General features: G+C 41.9%; 1 long non-coding RNA gene across 1 annotated transcript in view; it reads right to left on the reverse strand.

Annotated features, from left to right (window-relative positions):
- Positions 1–14766: 14766 nt before the first annotated feature.
- The window catches only part of LOC122793363, a 103066-nt gene continuing 96906 nt past the window's right edge, over positions 14767–20926 (reverse strand). The window contains exon 3 of the long non-coding RNA XR_006363471.1: positions 14767–15906. This is a non-coding gene — a long non-coding RNA (uncharacterized LOC122793363). The remainder of the gene's footprint in view (positions 15907–20926) is intronic.

Below are 20926 nucleotides of genomic sequence, written 5' to 3' on the forward strand. Positions count from 1 at the left end.
CTTCTTACTGTAAACTGAATTGCTGTGACTCCAAAATGAATTGGGGGAGGGTCTAAAAAATATAATACAACTTGGGACATTTGCCTTGTGACCTATCAGATGAGCAGATGTAGAAAGAAAGGGAAAAAAAAACAGGCAGAACCCTATGGAATAGAAGCAGAAGGTATGGGGGGGTTTAGCCTGGGAATGCTACAGCAGCGAAGCAGTCCTAGATACTTACTGTCCTATAGCCAGACAACCATGATACCAATGTGTGTGCTGGTGATATGGGTGTACAGCTGGTGTAATAAACAGCTTTGCAACTTCAGCATCCTCAGAATTGGGGTCAAAGCTCCAGAGACACAAATGCACCAAATGGAATTTTATAGAGCCGGTCTTGAGAAGGAAGAGTCTTCTAGTATATTCTAAGATAAAATGGCATCCTTAATGGATGCATGTGGAAGTAGAGTTGTGTAAAATCTTACTATACCAGTAGATGTAGATGTCTTTCTCTTCACTGTTGCAGTATTCTTTACATTGGGGATCTCCTGCTAAGGGATGCCTGATGTGCGTGTCCAGTATACCAAAGCCTTTACAGGTTGCTTTATGGTACGCAGTACATCATGTGTGCTCCTTGTGTAGCATAGGGCATAAAGGTGATGTTGGACGTGCCATCCTCAGAACTGAGAGCCCCTGTAGGAACACCAATCCAAGGAAAAGAGCTAATCAGTACATACAGAAGACAAACAGACCAGGGATTGAGGGAGTGAATACTGCAATAGTGAAGAGGAGGACATCTACCATTACGGTAAGATTTTCCACAAATGTACTATGTCCTAAATCACTGTTACAGTATTCTTTACATTGGGGAGAGTGCCAAAGCTCAAGAAGAAACTAGGGAGGAGGAAGGACCAGCAGAGCCCTCTAGGAGGCCATGAAAGATGGCCCTAGCAAAACCAGCTCTAGTTCTGGAGATTCCATCCAACTTGTAGTGCTTTGTAAATGTAGGCATAAAAGTCCAGGTAGCTGCCTCAAGAACAGAGTTAGTGTCCAAACCCTTGAAAAAAGCAACAGAAGAAACACAGCTATAGTAGAATGAGCCTTCACATAATATGGAAGGCTCTCACATCGAAAGGAATTACAAAAAGAAATACCTTTTGAGATCCAAGAAATAGTTTGCTTGAATACAGCCAATCCCAAGGACTTGGGATGAAAGGAAACAGAGATGATCAGATTTCCCAACAGTCTTAGTCTTATCTAAATAAAATCGGAGTCGTCTATGCACATTCAACATGTACAGCACCTTCTCTCTGGCAGATTACAGAGAAGGGAAAAAAGGGACAACTCATTCACCACCTTGGGCATAAAAGAAGGATTAGTACACAAGGATACCCTGTCCTTATGAAACATCAAAAAAGGGCAAGCCATAAGGGCTTGAAGCTCAGAAACCTGCCCGGCAGATGTTATGGCTAACAAAAGTACAGTCTTCCAAGAGCAACGTTGCAAGGAAGCTGAAACTGCAGGCTCAAAAGGAGCCAGAGTCAATATTTCCAAAACAAAATTAACATCCCAGGGAGGAGAAACAGGCTTCTTGGGAGGCCTAATATGAAGGACAACTTTTAGACATTACTTAACCTCAAATCTAGAAGCTAAAGGAGGAGATAAAGGCAGATGAGCAGAGACAGCGGACAAATGGGCCTTGACAGAAGAATAAGCCAACCCAGCACTGAGCAATTCACACAGATAAGAGAGAGAACCAAATGTATATTCACTGAAAGTGGATCCAGGTTATGAGAAAGACACCAAACAGAAAACCTCTTCCATTAAGTAGAACTTCCTAGTACTGTTTCCTGGCCTCCTCCAGGACCCAAAGTAGGTCTTCAGAAAAAACATGTCTGCGGATTCAAAATCCTATCACCCACAGTGTCAGTTGGAGTGGACAGGTGGGGATGGATGAGAGATCCCTTTGTCTTGTGTTAGTAGATCCACCCAGTGAGGTAACTTGTGATGACTGCCCTTGGCTAAATGCAGAAGAGAGAACCAATGCTGCCTCAGACAAAAGGAAGTCACCAACAAGATTTTGGGAGCATCCTGTTAAAATTTGAACAGGACTTTTGAAATGAGGGGAGGGAAAGCATAAAGAGGAATCCCCTCCCAAGAAAAGGATAGGGCATTCACCTTCCAAGCCACAGGACCTGGGACTCTGGCACAAAATAGAGGAAGATGTCTGTTTAGAATGGAAGCAAATAGATTTGAGAAATTTTGAAATGAGGGGAAGGGGGAGGAAAGCATAAAGAGGAATCCCCTCCCAAGAAAAGGATAGGGCATCCACCTTCCAAGCCACAGGACCTGGGACTCTGGCACAAAATAGAGGAAGTTGTCTGTTTAGAAGGGAAGCAAATAGATTTGAGAAATACCACCTGGTGGACAGTGTCCAGAAACAGAGCCCTGTGAAGCATCCATTCACGGGACTGAGTTTAAGTACCTGCCCATGTCTGCCACAAGAATGTAAACTGCTTGAAGAATCACTTGATACTGGACAGCAAGATCCCATACCAGGTTTACCAGCCAGCAAAGAATCTTGTTCCCCTCGTTTACATACCACATCACTACGGTATTGCCTGTAAATACCCTGACATGTCTTGGGGTGAAAAGAGGATGAAAAGCCTGAAGTACTAGCAGAAGAGCTCATTGACATTAGTATGCTCCTTCTGTTGAACAGGTGACCACACTCCTTGCCTTTTAGGGAGCTAAAAGCTGCTCCACATCCCACTTCTGAAGCATCTGTGAACAGCTCCTGACAGGGAAGAGGGAGATGAAAAGGAGCCCTGGATTTAAAGACAACTGCTGGATCCATCAGTGAAGTTCCTCTTTGAGACAGGGTAGAACAACCACAAATTCTAGGGGGTGTGCATGTTGAAGCCAATCTGACTTCAAAGACTATTAAAACTTGGGAGTTTGCCAGAGAAAGCATAGGGATAGTTGATGCCATGAATCCCGGAGCTCTCAGAATTTCCCAGGCTGTAATAGAGGACAGAGAAAGAAGAATTTGAAAGAAGGAAATGAGAGTCAAGGCCTTGGGAGGAAGCAGGGATGCCAGAATAGGCACCATCTGGATCCTGCACACCAGAAAAACATAGTTCTGAGGAGTCAGAAAAGACTTTTCGAAGTTTATGATGAACCCCAGGCTTTGCAGAATGGAAATGTCAAAATAAAGACTTTGCAACAGGATCTCTGGAGAGGGAGCTTGAAACAGGAGGTTGCCCAAGTAAGGAAATACTTGGAGCCCTTGAATCTTGCAAAAAGAAATCATAGGAAAGTACAGTGTGTACACTTACCATAAATGTAGATGCTAGAGTGTATTCACTGTTGCAGTCATTACATTTGGGTAATCTGCTGGCAGGTTGCCCTCAGTCGGCCTGAATTCCAAAGTCTTGGGTCCTGCGTTGGTTGCTGTCTCCTCTTCCATGACGTCAGGTCATCAGGGGTATAAAACAAGCAACAGACGCCATTTTCTTTAGTTTTTCTTGCCCCAGATGTCAGGTGCCCCCCAAAAGGTAGCAAAAAAAAAATATATATAAAAACTATATATACATGCATCAATATAAACTTTACCTTCATCTACAAGCAAATACACCACATATGTTGTAGAAGACAGAGAAGGAAAGATAAACTCCAGAATGAAAGGGGGAAGGCAGGCAGGTAACCTGGACTGCAACAGTGAATACACTGGACCATCTACATTTATGGTAAGTGTACACAACTGTACTATGTTCTTCGTGTTTCACTGTTGTAATCATTACATTTGGGTATAATCCCAAAGCTATGGTTGGGAGGCTGGAGCTAAACAGCATTAGGTGCAGCTATAAGGCCCTGCAGAACTGCAGTGGCAAAGAAGTAGAGAGGCAAATGCTTTGTAAAGGTGTGAAGAGAACTCCAAGTAGCAGCCTCTAGAATGTCTTTGGTTGGTACTCCTCTGAGAAAGGCTGCTGAAGTAGCTGCAGCTCTGGTGGAATGAGACCTAATGCCCTTGGGCACAGGTTTGCCATGGTGTAAGCAGCAGAAATGAATGCAGTGGCTTATCCACTTTGAAATAGTCTGCTTTGAAATAGCCTTTCCTTCTGATACTGCAGCATGTCACTAGTAATTGCTCAGTTTTTTTTTTTTGGAGCTTTAGTCTTGCTCAAGTAGAATCTTAGCTGTCTGTGTACATCCAAGGAATGCAGAATTCTCTCCCCCTTGTTCTGCGGATTTGGATAAAAGGTTGGCAGATGAATAGTTTGGTTAAGAGCCACACTGGAAACCACCTTAGGCATAAATGTTGGATTTGTCCTCAGAGACACCCTGTCTGGGTAAAATATAATAAAAGGCTCCACAGCCATGAAGGCCTGTAGCTCTGAGACTCTTCTTGCTAGCAGCAGAGCTGTTTTCTATGATAAGAACTTTATATGAACTTTATATCAGCAGTAGCAGCTGGTTCAAATGGAGGCAGGGTGAGCTTTTCCAACACATAATTGAGGTCCCATGCAGGAATTGATCTTCTAGTAGGCCTTACATTTTTGGCTCCTCTAAGATACTGATTTAGTCAAGGATGATAAAAAATTGGTGACTCTGTATTGTAATGAGCCAAAATGGCAGAGGCATGGATTTTAATTGATGAGAAAGATAGGCCTTTGTCAAACATCTCAGTCAAGTATTGTAATATCTGAGGAATATTTGGTTCTGCTGTATCAGTTCCTTGTGCTTGATTCAAAGCACAGAACTTCTTCCATTTATCAGCATAAGATTTCCTAGTACTAGGCCTTCTGGCTTCCAAAATGACATCCATCACAGCTTTACTGAGAGGTGTTGTTTGTATAACTACATGATCAGCAATGCTGCCAGGTTCAGTGTCTGGAGTTGATTGTGCAGGATCTGATTGTTTTGCTGGGACAGTAGTTGAAGTCTTTGAGGTAAGGTCCAAGCTGGGTATTGAGTCAAGTTCCTTAGGATTGGGTACCAGTATTGGCAGGGCCAGTCTGGGGCAATTAGTATCATCTTTGGTTTCTCTTGTCTGACTTTTAGTAGGACCTTGGGAAGAAGAGGCAGAGGAGAAAAGGCATAAACTGATAGATTTTTCCAACTGAAGGATAGGGCGCCCACTTTCCATGCTTGTCTGTGAGAAGTCCTTGTGCAGAATCTTTTCAACTGATAATTTTGAGGAGAGGAAAATAGATCTATGTCTGGGCTCCCCCATTTCTTTATCATGCTGAAGACTTGTGGATCTAGTTTCCACTCATGAGGGTCCATAAGGTTTCTGCTTAAATCGTCCGCCAGAGTATTTTGTTTTTCTGGCAGGAATTGAGCTTGAAGATGTATTTGGTAAGTCAAAGCTGTGTCCCACAGTGCCATGGCTAATCTGCAAAGGGGGTATATGAGTGCGTGCCCCCCTGCTTGTTTATATACCACATAACCATGGTGTTGTCCATCTTTATCAATAGTTCCCCTGGATGAAGTAAGTCCTTGAAGGCTGTCAGGGCATTTTGAACAGCTAGCATCTCTTTTTGGTTGATATGTAGATGCATTTGTTTTGGGGTCCATATGCCCTGAATGCATCTTCCCGGTATGTGGGTCCCCCAGACATAATCTGATGCATCTGTTGCTAAGGTTTGGCTGGCAGGTGGTAGAGTGAAGGCCTGTCCCATGTTTTGGTGACATGCCTTTGCCCACCATAAAAACTCCTGTTGTAGACTGTGAATGTTGACTCCATAAAGTTTTTAGGTACCATTGAAGTTTCCTCATATGCAGTCTTGCATATGGGATCAGTAGGATGCAGGATGCCATGAATCCCAAAGCTTGCAGAGTTTGTCTTGCAGATAACTGGGTTTTTGTTGCCATCAGTTTGAAGTAAGTAGTCAGTTGCTTTTATTTGTCGGCATGAGGTAAGCCATCTGGGCAGTTGTATTCAAGATTGCACCCAGGAATGTTATCTTTTGAGAGGGTACCAGTTGTGATTTCTTTTCATTTATTGTGTACCCTAGGCATGTTAGAAGCCTTTTCACAAATGCCAGGTGTTGAAGAAGAATGTCCTTGTTCTCTGCTTGAATGAGACAGTCGTCCAAGTAAGGATACATTTGTATACTTCTTTTGTCTGCAAAAAGCAATTACTGGTGCCGGGCACTTTGTAAAGAACTTGGGCGCTGTAGATAAGCCAAAGGGCAGTGCAGAGAATTGTTAATGCATTAAGTCAGCCTTGAAATGGAGGTATCTTCTTTACGATTGTCTTATTGGGACATGCAGGTATGCCTCTTTTAGGTCTAATGTCACCAGCCAAGCATTCTTGCCCAGCATGGGCAGAAGCTGCTGCAGTGTCAGCATTTTGAATTTTGGAATGTCCAGGTATATGTTCAAAATCGATAAATCCAGTATTGGCCATCAGGCCTTGTCCTTTCTGGGTACCAAGAACAGTCTTGAGTAAAAACCTTGTCCTTTTTCCTGTTCTGGTACTGGCTGAATGGCCCCCATATCCATGAAGGACGTAACCTGTTTCTGTGCCTCTGCTCATTGGTTTTTTGGCAGATCTGGCCAACCATTTGCCATTGGCAGTGTGGAAATGGAATCTGTATCCCTGTGATACTATGTTTAGCACCCACATGTCCTGTGTTATTAACTGCCAATTTTGAGCAAAAAGTGCTAATTTTCCCCCTAAGGGTGCTGCCAAAATGCAAGTCCTTGGTGAAGGCAGAGGGAAGTCATTGGGATTGTTTTCTGTAGGTTTGCGCTTTATCTCCTCCAGATTTGGAGGTAGAAGCGCCCCATTGCTTTGGCCTGTATGAATCTTGTGCCTGGTATCTGGAACCCTTAGGGCACCTGGATTTGCCCCTTTGAGCTCTGTCTGACACAGGAAAGGACCAATTTTTTGTAGACCAGTGTCTACTGAATCTTGGTGGCTGCACTTGTAAGAAGTCTTTTACAGTTTGCATAGACTTAACTTTGTCTTCCATTTTATTTAAAACCTCTTCTGCCTTAATACCAGAGTATTATGCTGTAAAGGTGCATCCAGTAATTTAGCTTTAACATGATCAGGCAAATTTTGTTTTTAGCCAAGCATGCCTCCTAATCACATATCCAGTAACTGCGGCCCTGCAGGAGGCCTCTAATGAATCAAAACCACATTGCAAAGTATGTTTTCCAACCCGTTCAGCTGCATGCAATAATTCCTGCACATTCAGAAATCATCATTTTCTGTTTCAGCAATCCCATAACATGTTGCCGATACTTGAGCATACGAAACTGGCAGTTTAAGGCCCTAATTGCCAAGGTTGCAGATGTATAAACCTTTTTTCCCCATCTATCCAATCTCTGTCAGAGGGGGTAGGATTTTTTGCTGTTGAGGCCTTAACTCCCTTTGGACCCTGTGAAATAGTTTCAGGATCAACAGCAGGGCTTCTAAGTACAAATTTGTGCGAGTAAGGGACCCTGTAATATCTGTCAGGCTTGCTGGGAGCCAGAGGTAAGGAGTCAGGGGTCAAAGCTAGACTCCGAAAACACATCATCCACAATGTCTAACAGTTGGTATTTTGCTAAAGGCCTGTGCTGAGGGGGAAGAAAATCCCTGAGCCTCTTTTTTGATTCTGAGAAATCTTGACTCTCCCAGTGAAAATGCTCCCTCAAAGTATGCAAGTTTTCTCCAAATGAATAATCCTCAGGAGGTGATGCAGATGGTATAGACTCCTCTGCATCAGAATCCTCATAGGGAGGTATAGATAATTCCTGATCAGAGGAGGAATCAGAAGAAATAGAAATCAGATCTGAAGATTCATAATCAGTGTCTTGCCTCTTATCAGGAGGAGGATGGGAACCCCTGATCAAGGTAAGAAGGTCTTCAGCCATTTTGGTCATCTATTTTTTAGGCATAGTGCCTGTGCATGTGGCTCATGCATTGTTTTTTTTAGTTTTAGAAGTTGCTTTTGTCTTTGCAGCTGTCAGCGGTTTGATATAAAAATGTTGAGGCCTGAATACACCCTCAGAAGCCGGTGCCTGCTGAGCGGCTCCGGACCCATCTGAGGAAGATACATTCATGGGTCCAATACTTTTGAGTATCTCGTGGTGTGCTGGACTCCACATGGGTCTTGGTAGGGGCCTGAAACTCGAAAGTAGTGGGCATCAGGGGCTGCAAAAGCACCTCACTGAGTACTGGTGAACCAGCGACTGGCTTAGGAGAAGCTTCACTGTCGGTTTTGGTCTCTGTCCTTTTCTTTGCATTTTTTTATGTACTCCGGTAGTCGGATTGCTATCAAATGACATTTCTGGGTAGTTGAATCTGTTTCCAAAATACTTTGAGGCAAAATATACCAATGCTTAATAGTGCGTTGGTTAAATCTAGCACAAAACCGACAGACATGCACGTTGTGATCAGTATAAATGGAAATCCTTAAGAGGTATTTGCTTCCCACAAGTCATACAATTAACTTTTTTCTGACGTCAGTATGGAGCAAGGAAAAATGTTTCCCCAATGGGGTACTTGGCTTCAGTGAAGACTTCGGTTCTGAAACTCAAACGCGAATATTTCAGGAGTCGGACGATTGGCATTTGCGAAATACTTCTGATTCAAGCACCACGCAAGAAAGACTAAAGAAAATGGTGTCAGCTGCTTGTTTTATACCCCTGACGACCTGACATCATGGAAGAGGAGACAGCAACCGACACAGGACCCAAGACTTTGGAATTCAGGCCGACTGAGGGCAACCTTCCCAGCAGATTACCCAAATGTAATGACTGTAACAGTGAAACATGAACATTGAGGCATTTGTTGAATACCCTTGGGGCAGCAGAAAGGCTAAAGGACAAAGCAGAGAACTGAAAATGCCAAGAAGCAACAGAGAAATCCAAAAACTTCCTGAAAAGGGGATGAATTGGGATATGAAGATAAACATCCTTTATAACCAGCAAGCAAAGAGGAAACCAAGTCTAAAGGGCCAGCATTGAAAAGGAGGGAACCTTCAGAAATGTATTTAGATGAGAGAGGTCTAGATTTGGTCTCAAAGTTCCCTCTTTTCTGGGTACTAGAAACATATTGGATGAAATGTCCTCCGTTGGGACACAGGCACCTCTTGGATATTACCATGAGTCAAAAGGTCCTAAAGTACCTCTGGGAAAAATGAAAGTTGTACCCGAGGAGGCTGAGGAATACCTATAAAAGGGGGGAAGGGATTTCCACACCATGAAATACCCCTAGCAAATAATAGGACTCGGGAATCATCAGTAATCTGTACCCAAATAGGGAGGGGAGAGAGAGATGATGAGAAAGAGTAAAATGGCTGGAAAGAAGAGGATAGTTGGACAACACCTGGTTTATCTTGAAAGGGAGACTTCTGAGGCACTGAAGTCGGAGTAACCTTAACATGAAGAGCCCACTTGTCACCCTTTTTGCCTTTAGGAGAAGGGCCAGATTGCCTGCAAACAAAGCCTGGCTTTTTTGGGTAGTTTCTCTAGAACTTAGACACAGGAGAAACAAACACATTTAAGTTCTTGTATAGCCTTGCACTTATCCTGAAGGGACTTAAACATAGCAGCAGCTTCACCAAACAAGTGTCTATTATCAAGAGGGGCATCCATCAACTTGAACGTAATATCATCTGGCAAAGGTTGAAGCTGAAGCCAAGAATACCTCCTTATCACTGATCCAAAAGCAGTAGTCCTAGAAGAAGCATCTGCTGCATCACAACTACACTTGATAGAATAATGAGCCACCTGGGAGAAAGCCCCTAACAGGGAAAGAGCAGAAATGTTACCCTCAGAGCCTGGAAGATCAGAGATAACCTGACAAGCCTGGGATAGGAGAGTGAACAAATACCTGGAGATATGAGTCTGATAATTAACAGCCCTAAAAGCCAAGGTATAAACCTTACCTAGCCTTTCCATGGTTCTGCCATTCTTTAGAGGGCAGTAATTTTGGAAGAAGAAGCAACTTAGTGGGCTTGTCAGAAGCTAGACACCACCGAGGGGTCAGCAGCAAAACACTTGTACAAAAATGTACAGTCCTCAGGCACGCTATAGAACCAATCCAGTTTCTTGGGAGCAAGAGACTGAGAATCAAGAGCCTTAGAAGCACTGGAAAACACATTCAACAAGGCAGTCAAAACAGGAATGAAGAAGAGTTGTGCAAGATCTTACCATAACCTTAGATGTTCTGCGCCCTGGCGCAGGACGTCACATGTACCCTTCCTGAAGCAAGACTTTGGTATACTGGCCGGATGTCGGCACTGCAGGCAGCAACCTCCCTCTTGTTATGAATACTGCAACATGTGAATAGAAGGAAATCAACAGAAGGTTTAGGCGAGTCCACCTGTAGCAACTCATAGTATCTTATGTACCTCAGAGACCTGCGCACAATCCCATTTAAAGAACTCCATCATTCTGGAGATAGTGTCACCAAAAGAAATCTCTTCAAAAGTGAGTGTCAGGACTGGGAGATCCCAGATTCCTTCTCCTCTATGGGTCAAAGAAAGAGGAAAGTGTAACAAGGAATTCCTTATCTGAATCCAGCACCTCCTCAGAGGAATCCTGTTCCCAGAGTCTTTTTAGGGGAGTAGATGACCAAGGGGGGGGGGCTGTAGAAAAACTCCCTAACGAGTTTCAATGCCTCAAAAAACTAAACAGACCCAGAGTGAAGGTGTGGCATTCATTCTAAAGATTCTTAAGAGCAGGAGAAATATGTTCCGTCTTTTGCTTTTTCTTTAATGGGCCGTCTTGCCTTATAAAATTTGAAAGGCTCTGACCCAGGACAGTATTCAATAATGGTAGTAGGGACTTCTTCTCCGACTAAAATCTGAGGAACACCCATACCCTTGGAAATAATCAGCCATGATTCCTCCTAGCTTCTGAAATGGATGTCTGCAAAGCATCATAGATCCCTGCCTGTCTCCAACCTGGTCATGGCAGAGGAAAGCCGGGCGAACCTCCAGGCATACACTCACCTCAGGAGAGACACCTGGTGGAGGCTAAACAGCAGAAGATTCTGGTCTAGGCTTCTTGGCCTTCTTCACTGACAGCTGTCCTCAAAGTAGGACGTTCTTTCTATCGTATCTTTCATGAGAAGCTTAATAAGCTGATTCTCAAGATAAAGGGCCAAAAAGAGAGTCTACTATGCAGGGTTTTAGGTACAAAATCCTGATGGAAGGAACAGTATGTATTGTTGTGCAAGGCACCAAGGCAAAACAGACTATTTGTGGCAGTCTTTATGGGGAATCTGTCTCCCACACTAGCATTTACCCTTCTTGGATGACATGAAACCCTAGAAGCAACAAAAAGAAAGATAAGTTAAAAGGGACCCCAATGGGGCACTCATCTGCAACAGCTCGGTGAAACCAGCTAAGGAACGTTAGCCTTCAGACCAACGATCAAGGGATGGTGTTCAGACTGGTGGCAAAGAAGTTCTGAAGACAATATGTCTGATGCCACCTTTATGCCCTATGGTACGCAAGGAGCATACGTATGACATATTGAATACCTTAAGGGAACCTAAAGGCTTCGGTATACTGTCCAGATGTCAGGTCACCCTTGGCAGGGGATCCCCAGTGTAAAGAATACTGCAATAGTGATATGAAAGGACATCAGGTATCCAAGCTGTAGCACACAGGGTAAAACTATAGAGGCATGCCTTTCTCTAAGTGCCTGCCATGCAGTCTGGCTCCAAATAAGCTACATGCAGTGACAATGTCATACAGCACGACCAGGGGAGGACAAACCTGGGCATGTATAGGCCACAGCACTACAGGTGGGTCTCTATGGCCAGTTGACCCACCTTTCAGTTTTTCCACAAGAATCTGCCTCTCATCACATTGTGACATAGATGTTTTCCATTCTGTTAACTTTTTTTCTAGCATGGAAGCAAGATAAATGCTTGTATACGGAGGAAAGGGTGGGCATCACTTCTAGTGCTAAAAATGTCTTAAGCTCAGTAAAAGCCCTGACATCTCACTTTTACTAGTAGAGTTTTCTTATTATAAATTCCAACAATTCTCACAATGTATGACATTGTGAGTGTTCATTTTATGGTAAAATGAGCAATGCAAGCAATCCTTTAGGCAAACTCTCTCTCACTGACATTGAGACTTTCTGGAAAAATCATGCACAACCCAAATAAGTAAATTTAGGTTTAGAAAACAAAGGATTAAATTTTGCAGAAATGAAATGGCAAAAATCAAACAGGATACTACTTCCACTTGAATGTTTGTCTGCAAAGGCCAACAAACTCAAATCAACAAATGACCATTCACTCTTGCTCTAAAAGAGAATATTGTACAGGTGTTTCACCCTTTATAGCAACATTTGTAGTGAATATCCTTAATGTAGGGAAGCAAGATCATGCCACTCAGTTTGTCAGCTGTGTTAGGTTACACCACAGTTGTAAAGAACTCAAGATGACATTTGTTTAATAAGCCTGAGGAACTTCATTTAAGTCTTAAAAGCAAGAAATGTGGATCAGGGACAAAAAGGGTGTAGGGGGGGGGGGGGGGGTCAGTAGTTTGCTTCTGAAATTACACAATTCTGTTAAACACTGCTTCTATATATTCAAAGCAAGGCCCCATTAGCTCCATGAGATGCTAGCATACCGGTTATAGATTTTTATTTTTACACTGACCGCACCGGAATGTAGCAACAAGTACTAGGCAGCAGCTTCAGCTGTCAGTAGCAATGTCTTTTTGGCTTTTCCCAGTTAGAGGTCGCCACAGCAGATCACCAGTCCACAGATCAATGCCTCCATGAAAAGTTCAAATTTATGATGTTCTGGATTCTTCCTAGAGTTTTACAGTGCCATCCAAGACATTTTTTTTACTGAGGATTATCCAATTTTCAGAGGAGGTCCGGGGAGAAATAATGGTATTTCCGCATAAGTTTCTTCTGGCAATTATTCTTAAACTCAGCAATGAAATTGAGTCATAGGTTATCTCCCAAGCAACTGTCATGATGTGGACTGTACTCACAATTTTAACTGCCTGACCACTGAATATACCTGGTTTAGTAAATATGAAACATCCTAGCAGATGGGCTTGTATCCAACACCAATACAAAAGACACTTCTACCTCAATGTGGGCATTACATAAGGATGTTGCCATTCCTAATTGGTCTATGGTTTACTGTAAAACTGGAAGGCATTCTTTGATATCCCGGTCTCTTTTGTGAGGTACTTAAAAGCAGGTATGCACTTCATCTTTTCATAATTAAGACCTACATAGTGATGGCGAAGCTCAAAACATGAATGCTGATTCCTGAGTTTGGGGGATACATCAGATGCAAAATATTTGGCTCTGCTGATGCACCTGAATTCTGGTGAAATGAACTTTTACTTCAGCTATTATCAGTCACTCAAATTTCTGGTGTATTATGTAGGTCAATAGCATTAGAAGAGCTTTAAAGTTCAATGTGCCTAGCACTGGTATGCAGATAAACTTAGGCAAGAGGTACACATTAGATAGCTGGTGCTCAGCAGTGAATGCCTTGAACTACATTTTCCCAAGCATGGCTACAGTAAACCAGAAATTTGTACTCAAGACCACATTGTCTCTAGTACAGGCCAGTTTAGACATGTTTTACAGTTCACATGATACAGCAGGTCCTGGGTAAGAAGCAAACTTCACCAACCATTCTTCAACCTTGCCAAACTATAGCTCTGTCAGCTTCTAGGCAGTTCTGGGGTTAATACCTGGAAAAGTGCCACTGCCCCCTAAATTACTCTGTCTCTATAGGCAGCTGTCACCCCCAGGATGATACCCACTTTGCGCAGTCCTAGAAACAACCTTGCTCATATTAAATGTTGAGGAGGCTAGCTTAGGTAATTGTTCAGTGGTAAAAACCCAGAGTACACACTTGTCCTTTGCATTCTCTGCTGGTCTCTGTGGAACATAGCACTTCAAGCTCAAGTTGAATTCTTTCATTATGGTTCTTTCTTTAAGAGTCCAGTACTACCATATAAAGCAATTATATACATCAAACTGTTCTCAGTATACATTACTGGTAGATACTTAAGCAGTGCAACTCACTACATTTCTTTAAATGTACACTAGATGACTGGAAGAGTATTCATAAATTTACTCCAGGACTGACTGGTATGGCCCTTCTAGATAAAGGGGGTGTGTTCTGAAGGAAGCAGGGGTATTACCAAGGTGAAAAGAGTCAGGAGACTCACTGGACTGGAATATCTATGAATTTACAAATGCGTATAATCTGTTTATAAGAATGCAAATCAATAATTAACTAATGGCTGGATTTTCCTAGTGCTTGGCTTCATATTTATGCATAAAATGACAAATGGTCTTAACAGTATGCTAAGGTATGCTTTGCTTCTGATTCACTGCACACTGTAAAGAGAATAACTGCATGGCAGACCCAATTAACCTGCTGCTTCACGGTCACACTGGACTACATGGTGCAGCTGAAGATTTTTTTGTTTTGTTTTTACTGTGCAATGGTTTAGTTAAAAATATAAATGATTTGTGCCTTGAGTGTATTAATTCCTGGAACTAAGTTCTGCAAATGCCTAGTGTGTGAGGTATGTGGTATGGAATTGGGGGTGTAAACAGCACCTATGACATCTGTAAGTGAATACTAAAACTGGCATTCCAGCACTGATCAAGTATATGTCAAAATTCAGGGATGAAACCGGCATGTATTTAGCAAATCTATTCATCAAAGTTCTGCATGTGGAGTTAAATTCTGCTTTGTTGTAGTTTCTAAGTGCAGTGGGTATGTAGTCCTTTGACTGTAACTTAAAAAAAATGCTTATATAATCAGACAGCAGAATGTTATAACCAGACATGTAAGGTTTAATTTAATACAAAAATCATAAAAACAATGGAACAGCACATTACGTTGACAAACAGAACTGGATAGATGATCTACATCAACAGTGTTTCAAGCAAAATATTTTGGTACCCCTTTAATATTAAAATGGTACAGCATTTTTTTTTTTTTTTTATTAAAAATGTGGCACAAAAGATCCTGCTAATAGCTATCCATCTGAGAAACAAAAGTACAGGGTAACAAAGGAACATGGCACAAGTGCTGCAGTTTCTTAGAAATAAAACCCATAGTAACCGTAGAATTGCTACGATATAGCTTATAATAGGTTTAGAATTCTTTACAAAAGAACAATGACATAGCACTGATGCATTTTCAGGCAGGTTGACCTTGATGTGACATTTATTTTGCTCCACAGTATACCTAATATAGACTGAGAACAGGCCACTATTTAGTAAAAACAGTTCATGAAAGCCTTCTTAAATTGAAGTTCTTCTCCATCGGGGTGAAAAAGGCCATAAAATGAACAAAATGTTCCAAGTCCTAAAAGCTCCTTGAAAAACAAAATTTATGGGTACTAAAATATACACCAAGAAACAAAAAAAAGTTAATACAAAAAGCATTCAACTTAAAAAAAGAGCTACAAAATGCAAATAAAACATTTCCTTTCGCACCATTAAATAAGAGGTTTGAGAGGCAGTCTCCAAAACATATCTTCAGCCATGTGAGCTACATGGCAATGGGATATGCACCATTTGGTCACTCATGATCAACAGTCAACTGTTGTCTTTCTCATCATGGTAAAGTAAGGACATGGAATTAAGTGACGTGCAAAATCGGGTAGGTGAGAATTCCATGGACAGGACAGTAGTGAAGGTGAAAGTGACTATTCGAACTTCAGATGTGCACTTTCATGGTGATTTTGTTCTTGTGAGATGGAGGTGCATGGGACAGGCAGTGATTGTCTTTAAAAGTTCAGTGTCTCTAGCATTGTATCCAGGTGAACTCAATGTCTCTATGGACTCCTTTGGGTGGACTGTGCAGGTGAAGGAGACGTTAGGTAATCTTGCAGGCTTCCATCTTTATAAAACGGCCTGGTGTTGCAGTCTTAGACTTGCATGTCGAAAAGTCATTTCATTTTCCTCCTGGAAAAGGGAAAGACATTAACAATGGTGAAATGAAGGCACAAAAACACACTTATCTGGTGCCCTCGAATGCCTCCCATTAATTAGCACTTGCAACAAATAAAAGCAAAACAAATTAAAATATTTTAGATATCTACAACGGATAATTACTGCAAAACTCAGAAATAAACACCAGTTTTGTTTAAGAGCCCCCCCCAGCAAAAACACAATTAATTCCAACAATTTAAAATGATTTATTTATTTATTTCCAGTTTGATTACCGGGGAAGTTCACTGGATCAGAGTGACCCGTTTTCAGTGGAGGCCCGGGGAGAAAAGCTCCAAGATACATAATACAGATAAGGTATAGAAATACACGTATGTCAGTCTTACATAATATGGAAACGGTTACAAGTAAGAACCTTGAAAATATGCATAATAAGCAGAAAGGCAGAGTGTGGACTTATTGTCTACACATTTTCTTTAGTGTGCACAATCGGATATTAGGTGAGAAGATGTTTTATATACATACTTTTAAGTAAAATGAGGATACACTGTACATGCACAATTTCAGAAAATAAATCAGTAATGGAAAGCTGTATACAATATTTACAGTGTTGAACCATAAGAAATAAGCAGCTAATAGAGAAAGGAGAGCAAAGAAAATGCTTGTGGGAGCATAGCTGAAGGAGAGTTAAGGTCATCGATAGCTATTATTATTGTACTGATAGTTATTGATAGCTAATGGAGAAGGGAGAGCAAAGAAAATGCTCGTGGGAGCATAGCAGAAGGAGAGTTATTGAGGTCTTAGGAACCTGAGGGGGAAAACCCCCAGGAGCATAGCTGAAGGAGAGTTGAGAGCTTAGGAACCAGAGTGGGAAAACCCCCCAGGGGAATGGACTAAGGAAGATTAGGTTGGATGGTGGCAATTGCATTTCCATTTTGTGGCTAGGTATTTGGTAAGCCGAGTTTTGAAGTTTTCTAAGTTTGGGATGGTTCTTAGAGAGGGAGGAAGGGAATTCCATTTTTTTGCCTAGAGTGACAGCGAGGAGAATTTGGCCTGCTGTACTTTTGGGTTTGGTGATAGCAATTGGGTTTTGATGCTCAGATCTGAGAGTTCTATTGGGGGTGTAGTAGGGGAGGATATTAGCGCTGCACACTTAGTTGGGCGATATAAAAGTCTGTGTGTACTGGTGAGTTGGAGGAAGTCTAAGTAGTTTGGGAGTTCAAACCACTTTAGGGATCTTAGGGTAAGGCAGTGATGGGTAGAAGGTTTAGATGTAGTAGCAAATTTTGAGATTTTATTATAGCAGTTTTCTAGTTTGGAGGAAATAGAGAAGGATAGGTTAGTTAGCAGGGGGGGGCTCCATATAATAAGGCAGTAGATAAGTGGTGGCTAGAGCATTCCTAATAAAATAAGAGAAGTGATTGTTCCTATACAGCATACCTAGCTTTTGGAGGGGGGTCTTAACATTTTGTTGAATATGGATATCGAACTTGAAATGTTCGTCAATAGTAATACAAAGTAGTTTAGAGGAAGGAACCACTTCTATAGCTGAATTAGTTTGACTTAGCACTTTGAAGGCATTTTTGTTGAAGAATGACTTTGTGGGAGGGAAAAGTAGATTTTTTGATTTCATGCATTGAGAGAGAGAGGTGGTTTTGGTGCATCCAATTTTCGGTAGTTGAGAAAGCAATTTGCGTTTTAGAAAGCAATTCTGAGAGGTTAGAGGCAGAGCAGACTATAGCAGAATCATCTGCATATTGAATAATTCTGGAACCAGGAATGGCAGCATGAAAGTTGTTTATGAAGATACTGAAAAGCATGGGCCCTAGGATAAATCCCTGTGGTACGCCAGTTAGGGTAGGTAAGAAGGAAGAGGCAGAGTACTTCCATTTGACTGCCTAAGTTATAGTACTATGACCTGGGTGGAAACCATGTTGTGTAGGTGTACGAAGATTGTTTTGGGCCAGGTAAGGCATAAGTTGAAGGTGAATGCACTTTTTAAGGATTTTAGAGATTGGAGAGCACAGCGATAGGGCGGAAGTTAGAGATGCTGGTGTTTTTGCCTCCTTTATGAAGGGGAATAATATAGGCTGAGTGCCAGAGTTTGGGGACGTAAGATTCCTTAATAGATATGTTGATTATAATACTGATTGGGAGAGCTAAGGTATCAGCAGCACATTTTAGGAAGGCAGAGAGAATGTTGTCAGGAGCATTAGAGCATGGTTTAAGTTTGGATAGAAGTCTTTTTATGGGGTTAGTAGAGGCAGGTTTGAAGTCGAACAAGGGGGGGAAGAGTTATTAGTGGGGTTGGATGAGGAAGAGAGAGGGGCTGGAGGATTAATATTGGGGAAGGTCCTGGTCAGGTCAGAAATAGTTTCTAAGAATGAGTTAAAATCAGAGGCTAGATCAAGATCCGATTTGCTTGGGGGTCAGGACAAGGATTATTTTTGGATCCTGGATTAAGCAGCGAGTTTATTGATTTCCAGAATTGCTTGGGGTTTTTGTTGTTGGACTGGAGTTTGATGTAGTAGAACTTTTTGTCCTTTGTTATTAGCTGTTTTGCTAGGTTACATTGCTGTTTGTATTGGAGCAGGGTATTGGGAAGTTTATCTTTTTGGTAGAGCTTCCAAAGTTTGTCCCTTTGGTGCATAATTTTCTTAGTATCTTTGGGTAGCCAAGGAGCTGTATTAGTTTTTACCCTCTTGCGTCTAAGAGGGGCAGGAGAGTTTAGAGTGTCTAGGAAGACAGAGTTGAAGTGTTCTATAGCACTGTCAAGAGGGAGGGAGTTTAGTATTTGCCAGTTCATTTGTTTGAGAATGATGTGGGGTTGAAATTACCGAGGTTACGGGTATAAATATATTGGTGCTGGTGAGGGGAAGAGGTCGTTGAGCGATGAATGTAAGCTGGAAAATGGTTGCTGATGGAATCAGGAGTTGTGACAGAGTTGGTTATTTTATTAGGATCAGAGACTAAGATCCAGTCTAAAGTGGAACCAGGGGATTTACTTTGTTAGGTCGGGTGACTGAGTGAATTATCTGAGAGAAGTTATAGAGGTTGATGGATAGGGAGGGAGAGGTGCTATTAATTTTGATCCAGTCAATATTTACATCTCCTAAAATACAAGTTTCATACTTAATTTCAGTAGAGGTCCACAGGAGAATATCCTCAAGGGTAGAGATATGGTTACCAGGAGAGATATAAAGGGCTATTATGCAGATATTCTTGTGTTTATTCACTTTTAGTAGTCCAGCAGTCAATTCTGTGTTCTGGAAATGTGGAATTGGAGTTTGGAGGGGTATTAAGGTGAGGAGGTTGGAGTATACTAAAGCAGAGCCACCCCCTTTCTTATCAGGTCAGTCATTTCTGAGAATATTGAATCCTGGGGGTAGGATCTCAGCATCTGAGATATGGGGTTTGATACAAGTTTCAGAGATTGCTAAGATGTCTGGTTGGTTGTGGCATAGCCAAGCTTGATTCTGCACTCCTTGCCAGGGATAAATTATCCTAAACCCTTGCACAGGGGTATCTTTGTTCCAGCACTATAGTGCTCCACTTTTACCATATTTCTGACTTAAATTTCTAGCATGCAGCACTTTAATGTGCTGTGCTTTTCCTGCTTTGTTAGCTGGCTTTCTTGCACAAGTCATGTTTCAAATATGCACATGCCCTACTTCTTCTTTAAGTGAAAGTTATGTGCCACTGTTAAGTACTGCCTGTAAGTAGTGCATCTGTCTTTGATAATGGGGATATACTGCAGACATCAGGACTTCCTGACCCTTGGAATTTCTTTAGGCAGTCAGTTGCCTCCCCTAGCTTCTCTCTCTTTGTATTCTTGGCGCAATTCTTTGCATCCTGAGAATGCCTTATACAGGTAACTGTGCTAAGCATAGCAAGAATAGAATAGTTCCCTGCTGTTGTATGTTGAGAGGGGAGAGCAAGAAACTGGATACTCTGGGCTTTGGCAGTAGAAAGAATGAGGGGGCTGTTACCAAAGATGGACAAGCTTCTCACAAATATACTGTTCTTAAGAACATAACTTTTGTATTTGGTAAAAAGCAGCTCATCTTCAATACGAGTCAAGATGCATTTTCCAGCTACATACCTGAGCAGGCCCAGGTAAGCAAACATGCCCTTGACCAAGTAACTGCTGTGTATTTCATTTATGGAGACTTTTTTTCATAAAAATAGAAAAGGTGGCCATGTTTCTGGATGAAAACACAGACAACGAAAGAAAGGCATAATGCAATATCTTACTAAACATAGGTTTTACAACTACCTGGGCTTTTGGGGGTAACAGGAGCCCTTCTTCAGGAATTGTTACTTATGTCAGATACAGTGCTTAAATATCCACTTGTGCCTAGAAAGGGAAGTGCATAATTTCTCTTATTGGCAGAAAAGACGACACTTGAAATATGCCGGTGTGGAAACAGTGTGTGCAGCTCGGATGCTTAGTGCGACAACCACACTTTGGAGACTGCAGGTTTCCACATACACGAGTAAGAGTGGCTACATACCCCGCAGAGGAACCTCCTGGATTCGTAGTGCAGTTGGGTGCCTTTATGATCTATACAGTGCAGCCAATCTCCTATTGATAGACATGAAAGGTCTGTTTTCATATAAACCACTCAAGACTTTTTTCTTCATTATGAATTGGTTCAGGTCTCTTAGGTCCACAATAAACACAAAAACCTGTGTCTTTTTTGACAATTAATAGGTTTTCTCTCTCTAGTCTGGTGGGATCACTTGGATGGCTCTTTTCTATAGAGAGGTAGACCACCTTTTGCCATGCATGCTTTTGATAGAGTATGGTGTCAGGAAGCTTCCTAGATTTTGATGAATGAGAGCTTAATATCTAGATTATTATGCCCCTGACTTACTTGCCACAAGTAATCTTCAATCATTCTTTGAAGTGGGTAGACAATATCCCTCTGAATGCCTCTAGAAGGAAGTGGTCAATGAAGTGTTCAGGATTCTTGTTGACTGTGAACTGCACACAGCCTTCTGACTGGTGGAGGTTGCCTCTTCCTATGTGGTT

The sequence above is a fragment of the Protopterus annectens genome, chromosome 2.part0 (genome assembly GCF_019279795.1).
Source record: "Protopterus annectens isolate FY-2018-M chromosome 2.part0, PAN1.0, whole genome shotgun sequence".
Lineage (NCBI taxonomy): Eukaryota > Metazoa > Chordata > Ceratodontiformes > Protopteridae > Protopterus > Protopterus annectens.